The sequence below is a fragment of the Rutilus rutilus genome (assembly GCF_951802725.1).
Source record: "Rutilus rutilus genome assembly, chromosome: 12".
Classification (NCBI taxonomy): Eukaryota; Metazoa; Chordata; class Actinopteri; order Cypriniformes; family Leuciscidae; genus Rutilus; species Rutilus rutilus.
Genome location: NC_140217.1, coordinates 2,539,109 through 2,545,953, shown reverse-complemented (window position 1 = coordinate 2,545,953; position 6,845 = coordinate 2,539,109). Strand labels below are relative to the sequence as shown.

Below are 6,845 nucleotides of genomic sequence, written 5' to 3'. Positions count from 1 at the left end.
CCATTTAGGCTAACCCATGAGCATTAATACATAGAGGCAGGAAAAAGTACTTTAGAAACCAGCCTTTATTAATTTTTAAGAGATTGGGTTTGAGGCTGGGTCTGTGGGACTGTTTCTGGGGGACGAGTGTGTATAACTTTGAAAGAAAACGTAAAAAAACTTCTTAAGGTCTGTCATCCCGCTTTCTGTTTTGAGTGTCTTCGTTCGGAGAGAGCCAACAACAGCCAATCGCAACAGGAGGACATCATTCACGGCATAGCAACCAATCAAAAGATTTTCAGAGAAGCTGCGATATGGCATTTGTTAACAGGAAGGTCTGAGCCCCGCCCCTTAAAGTGTTAAAACTGACTCGTGTGCATAAAGATTTCAGCTGCGCGTGTGTTCAAATCTGCGCGCGCGTGTAGAACCTGTCAGGACTCGCGGCTGTTATTTCTGCTTGCGACTTGTTAATTTGTGCGCACAATCATATTTTTTGTGCTCCAGTTTGGGATTTGAGAGTTCTGCTTGCGCTGTTTTGTCCACCATTTGACGCCATAATTAAATGTCCTCAACTAAGCAAGCCAAAAGCCAAGGCAACAGTGGCAAGGAGCTGTAAGAAAAAATGATGTTGACGTCAAAGATCTCAAAAATGAAGTTTATTACAGCATAGCAGTAGCAAGGTACACAAAGCACCTTGGGTTCACCGGCGTCAGAATGAACCTCGAACATACCCAATCCTAAACCTTTTATCCTGGTCTTAATGTAAATGAAGTTGCTCTTCTTGCAACAGCTGTGGTCTGTATGTTAATGAAATTGAGACACCCCATGGTCCCTAGTGTCCCACAGAAGGTTCTATGTTATTCTTTCAAATAAGAACAGTCAAAGGTTAAAGTGATAAGATTGTTTGAAGTCCCTTTAATCAAGATGGTTGTTGGTTGCCCTCTGTGATACTATTATTTACTTATTACTGAGATTGAATGTAATTTTCTCTATATGATAATTAAACTCTTTTAAGTGAAGGAACATTTTGATATACATATATATATTGGAGTGGAAGTTTTTGGGAACAGAACATAATTTCTTACAGAGCCAAAACACCATCAGTGACAGAATGGAGAAAAAAACCTTGGGAGAACCCAGACTCAGTCGGGGGCCAGTTCTCCTCTGGCCAACGAGCGAACAGTGTATGATTATGATCCAGGCAGCGTTACAGGTCAGAGGTCAGATTGGTCGTGTCGATGAGGCCTTCACAGGGCTGATAAGGCTGGCACTTCAGGGATGCGTCATGTTTGGGTCCAGGTGCAGATCCACCATATGATCTGGATACGGCTGAGGTCCACCTCACTTCAGTAAACGGAGAGACTAGATGACACTTCAGTACTGCATTGTCGTCTCTTCACACACCGCCTTGATGAAACACAGACACCTGAACAATTAAAAAAAGATTAGAAGATAAAAAAAGATAAAAGATCCCGCAAGATGTACTTGCAGGAAGAGATGTTGCTGTTCAAAATTGCCAAACAAGCTGCAACTTGTGTAGACAAAATGTGTGTGATAAAAAATTGCCTTTAGATCTGCTAAAAATCAAGTTAGATTGTTTTCATTAACATGATATTTCATTAAACTGCTTGTTAAAAACAAGATACATCCAGCTTCTTTATATGCTTTATATGTTTAACCAAACATAATGTAAGTGTTGACTGTACATTAGCAAGTGTGCCTAGTGATGGACACGGCACCACATTTAAATAATACCTTGAGTAACTGAGTCAGGGAGATGAGGTGAACCAGAAGTTACACAGGCAGCGTTCCCCTGGTCATCTAAAGAAATATTGCACAGTATAAATGTATGGGCTTAAAGAGTATGTCTGTCTGCCTACCAATCAAACACCATGGGCATGGAGGGGATACATGTAAACTTGCAGACAGCCAATTCTATATTATAATAACTATACTCAAGGCAAAGTTGTTGAACGGGTGAAGTCAGGAGAGCGTGACTGTGCAACAATACCTTGAGTGATAATTTTACTAGGAAATTATGTAGATTTTACACAGGCCAAGTCTTCCCTGTTGTTTTAAAATGATCATGCAAACTACTGAACACATCAGAACACTAGCCACAAAGCATATGTGTCACAATGAAGAGAGACGACTAAAAGTTAAGCTTCTAACAAAGTTTCTAACCATCGTACTACTTGAAAATTCCTGACTAAAACATTTTTAATATTCTCTAATAAACCCACAGATCCCAGCTCATTACATGAGATATGTTGGGCAAACTTTGGGTCCATCATTGAGATTATACCTTGAGCTGCAGTCTCGGAGAGGTGAAGCGATCCAAAAGTGCCAGAAGCCAACATTTCTTCATTGTCTAAAAACAAAACCAGACAAAAAAAAAAAAAACAATGGTATCGACTACACAGAAATGAGGGTAGGCACTAACAAGTTCATACATGTTTGAGATAACAGTAGGCTGTAATCTAAATGTAAAAAAAAGCCTATTTTAAATATTTCACCAATACAATTACAGATCTGGACCCGCCGGACCATGATGTTTGTCCTCGCTGCTTTCTCTGCCTGGACTGTACACCTGCCCTCGATCTCCTCTTCCTTCTCCTGCCGTGACGCTTCCTGAGATGAGGGAACGAGTATTGCGTAAGGCTAGCTTACGCAATGGGAAAACTCCTTTTCTCGAGAATATTGAAGCCAGATCTTTAAAACGCAGTGCAGCTGCACAGCATACACAGATGAACGGCGAGTATGGTCATTGGCCGTGTTGCGTGGAATGAGCTCTGATGCCTAAGAGGCAATGAAGGCCCTTAGACTCATAAGCCAGCACGATAGCATCAACTATCCAGCGCGATAATCTCTGCTTTGAGAAGGCAAGCCCCTTGGTGCGGCCGCCAAGGCATACAAAAAGCTGTTCTGACTGTCTGAATGAGGCAGAACGATCCAGATAAACTCTGAGAGCACTGGAAGAAAACAAAACTAGAGGTATTTCCAGGGTATATGCAGGAATCTTGAAGTTAATTTTAATACCTTTTCAAGACTTTTTCAAGACCTTCTCAATATTTTTTAATACCTCACCGCCACTTCAAGCTGTAACCATTTACATCAGTGATACTTTTAACTTAACAGTTTTAGTTTGTGATAAAGACGATACGCACTACGTAATACGCACTGGGACCGCCAGAGCGTACATTGCAGGGCTCGCAAAATTTCTAAATCGCTGGTAGCCCTTCGGGCAGGCACTCTCCAGATTTTGGTAGCCCGAAATGAATTTTACTAGCCCATATAAAAAGACTACATTTTTAATGTAGAATATTGGTTAGGAGTCAACACAATGAATCAAAAACTTTTTCAAAACACAAATATCAACAAATATGCATCTGGTTCTAACTGAACTGAAATGTGTGTGACCAGTATGGAACATGAATCAGTCTGTGTCTGTGGCTCAGCCCCCAATGAGGGTATGATAAAAAAATAAATAATAAGTAACTCTTTAGTTTAGGGTTTAATGCTCACTATTAACTTGTTTCATTAACATGCAGATGGCAGGGTTTTTTCATCACTGAGGTCCCGAATGTGAGATATGCTAGTTAGGGGGGTTTGGGGAAAATTTTGATTTCTCTGATCTACATATGTGCATTTTAAGATGTTTTGAAGGCAATATAGCTTTAAAACCATGTAAGTGGGCAGCTGATTATTTTTCTCTCCTCATCAGCATCACACTCCTATTCTCTTAGTTTTTCTCTTGCTCTGTCTCTTCCCCTCCTAAAGCTGAGCTTTGACCGATAGAGGCTTTTCATTTTTGTCTGTCAGTGAAAAAAGTAAACAAAGGGTCAACTGATAGGTTGATTTATGAATCATTTTCTCAGATGCATTAATTTACTGAAAGCTACTAGGAAAGCTAGGTAGCCTAACTAAGTTTATTGAATTCATTCACAATATGTACACATTCATTATTGATCTTATTCCTAATACAGGGCCGTAGACAGGGCTTTACAATCAAAGAGGTCATACATTTAAGGTTATTAGGGGGTTTAATTTTTTTATTTCTCGGATATGTCCATTTCAAGACGTTTGAAGGCCAAAAAAGGATAAGAAATAGCTTTAAAACCATGTCAGCAGGCAGTAGATGATACCTGCTCTCACTTCTTATCCATCACTCTTTCTCTCAGTCTCCTCATCTTGCCATCTCTTCTCCCTAAGTTACCTAAAGCTGAACTTTTTTAATTTACTGAAGGCTACAAATTGTATATTAATTCTCAACATGTACACATTCATTATTAATCTTGTGCCTATGATGAAAACGGCTTTGTTAATGCTAATGTACCCTCACAATGACAGTAAACTAATTATTAGTCACATTACATAGGCCTATTTTCAGTTCCAAATGGCGAAATTCGACAAAAGTATATTCATTTGCCTGATTATTTTTGTCATTTGTTTCACATTTATGACCTAAAAAAGCTATCAAATATGAAATATTTAGTTTAGCTACTTACATCTTATCTCGCACTTGACCGTAAACTGAAGCGTCGAGTCGCTCTGCTCAAATTCGCGCTCAGCAGCTTCTTGTGAACATAAAGCCCGCCTACTTTGATTTGATTGGTCATCTCAATATTCTGACATTGACGAGCACCGCAGACCAATGAGACTCAGATGAACACACACACCCTGTCCTCTCTGTTTCTGACGTGCTTCGGATTGAAGATGAAGAATGCGCTGAATCTGATTATAACAGGGCTGAAGCGAACAATATTTCAGATAGCCCGTCATACATTTTGGTAGCCCGACTGGAAAACACAATAGCCCCGGGACGTCGGGCAGGCGATTTTGCGAGCCCTGCATTGTGCTTTTGAACTTCCGCCCTCCTGCCCGCTCTGGTGCTCTCAGAGGCAATTTACAAACGCACCCACAATAGCCTAGTTTTTTATGTACCTGTTCGTTTTTTTTTTTTAAATGACTAAATTCACACACTTTTACGATGTTTTTGGGATTCAAACTGTTGGACAGCTAATTCAGAAAAAATACTTTCAAAATTTAAGACTTTATAAAGCCGTGATAAGACTTTTTAATACTTTTTAAGGGTCTTAATTTTCCCAAAATTGATTTATCACCTTTTAATACTTTTCAAGACCCCGCGGATACCCTGATTTCGCATTTCATGGAAAGAGAGGTCGATTGCATACAGAGAGCCCTTAAAAGCTGCTAGATCTGCTTATTTTTCAAACCTATTAGAAGAAAATAAACAAAACCCTAGGTATTTATTTGAAATTGTGGCTAAACTAACGAAAAATAAATCTTCAACCCCAGAAGTTTCCAAGCAGCACAGCAGGAATGACTTTATGAACTTCTTTACTAACAAGATTGATAATATCAGGGAGAAAATTATAACTATGCAACCGTCTACTACAGTATCGTATCAGGCAGTGCATTGTAGTCTCCTTGAAGAAAAATCTGATTCATTCGTTGCTATAGGAGAGGAAGAATTTACTAAACTCATTAAATCATCTAATCTAAATCGACAACATGTATGTTAGACCCTATACCGACTAAGCTACTGAAAGAGATGCTTCCAGAGGTCATAGATCCTCTTCTTAACATCATTAATTCATCTTTGTCACTAGGATATGTACTGAAAACTTTTAAGCTGGCTATGATTAAACCGCTTGTTAAAAAAACGCAACTTGATCGTACAGAATTAGTCGATTACAGGCCGATCTCGAATCTACCTTTTCTGTCAAAGATACTAGAAAAGGCGTTATCCTCACAACTATGTTTCTTTTTAGAAAGAAATGATATCTGCGAGGATTTCCAGTCAGGATTTAGACCGTACCATAGTATTGAGACAGCTCTCATTAGAGTCACAAATGATTTGCTCTTATCATCCGATCGTGGTTGTATCTCTCTATTAGTGTTACTCGATCTTAGTGCTGCATTTGACACTATTGACCACAACATTCTTTTAAATAGACTCGAAAATGTTGGCATTAGTGGAATTGCATTAGCATGGTTTAAATCATACTTATCTGACCGGTATCAGTTTGTAGCAGTAAATGAAGAGATGTCTCATTGATCACAAGTTCAGTATGGCGTACCACAAGGCTCAGTACAAGGACCGCTGCTGTTTACTCTGTACATGCTACTCTTAGGAGATATCATTAGGAAGCATGGTATTAGCTTTCAGTTATGCTGATGATACTCAGCTCTATATTTCTTCACGCCCCGACGAAACTTACCAATTCACAAAATTAACGGAATACATAGCTTATATAAAATTGGATGACTAGTAATTTCCTACTACTAAACTCTGAAAAAACAGAGATTCTAATTATTGGACAAAAAAACTTCCTAACGTAATAACCTAGAATACTGTCTAACACTTGATGGCTGCTCTGTCAAGTCTTCGTCGTCAGTTTGGAACCTGGGTGTGCTCTTTGATACCAATCTTTGATTTGAAAGTCACGGGTCTAGTATCTGTAAAACCGCATTTTTCCATCTTAAAAATATATCTAAATTACACCATATTCTCTCATTGACGAATGCGGAACAATTAGTCCATGCGTTCATGACATCAAGGCTAGATTATTGTAATGCTCTACTGGGTGGTTGCCCTGCACGCTTAATAAACAAACTACAGCTGGTCCAAAACGCAGCAGCTCAAAGTTCTTACCAGAACCAGTAAGTATGACCATATTAGCCCTGTTCTGTCAACACTGCATTGGCTCCCTATTAAATATTGCATACATTTTAATATATTGCTGATTACTTACAAAGCACTAAATGGTTTAGCTCCGCAGTACTTGAGCGAGCTCTTAACGCATTATAGTCCTTCACGTCTATTACGATCTCAAAATTCC

The 6,845-nt window shown here is 39.1% G+C and overlaps 1 long non-coding RNA gene across 2 annotated transcripts; it reads right to left on the bottom strand.

Moving 5' to 3' along the window:
- Window positions 1-621: 621 nt before the first annotated feature.
- LOC311300706 lies at window positions 622-6,374 on the bottom strand. 2 transcript variants are annotated; one of them, XR_014629364.1, is made up of 4 exons: window positions 2,496-6,374; window positions 2,285-2,350; window positions 1,735-1,800; window positions 622-1,405 (listed from the first exon to the last, which is right to left on the bottom strand). It is a non-coding gene; the product is annotated as an uncharacterized lncRNA (long non-coding RNA). The 2 variants fall into 2 exon arrangements; XR_014629365.1 differs by having other exon boundaries at window positions 2,285-2,594.
- Window positions 6,375-6,845: the final 471 nt, after the last annotated feature.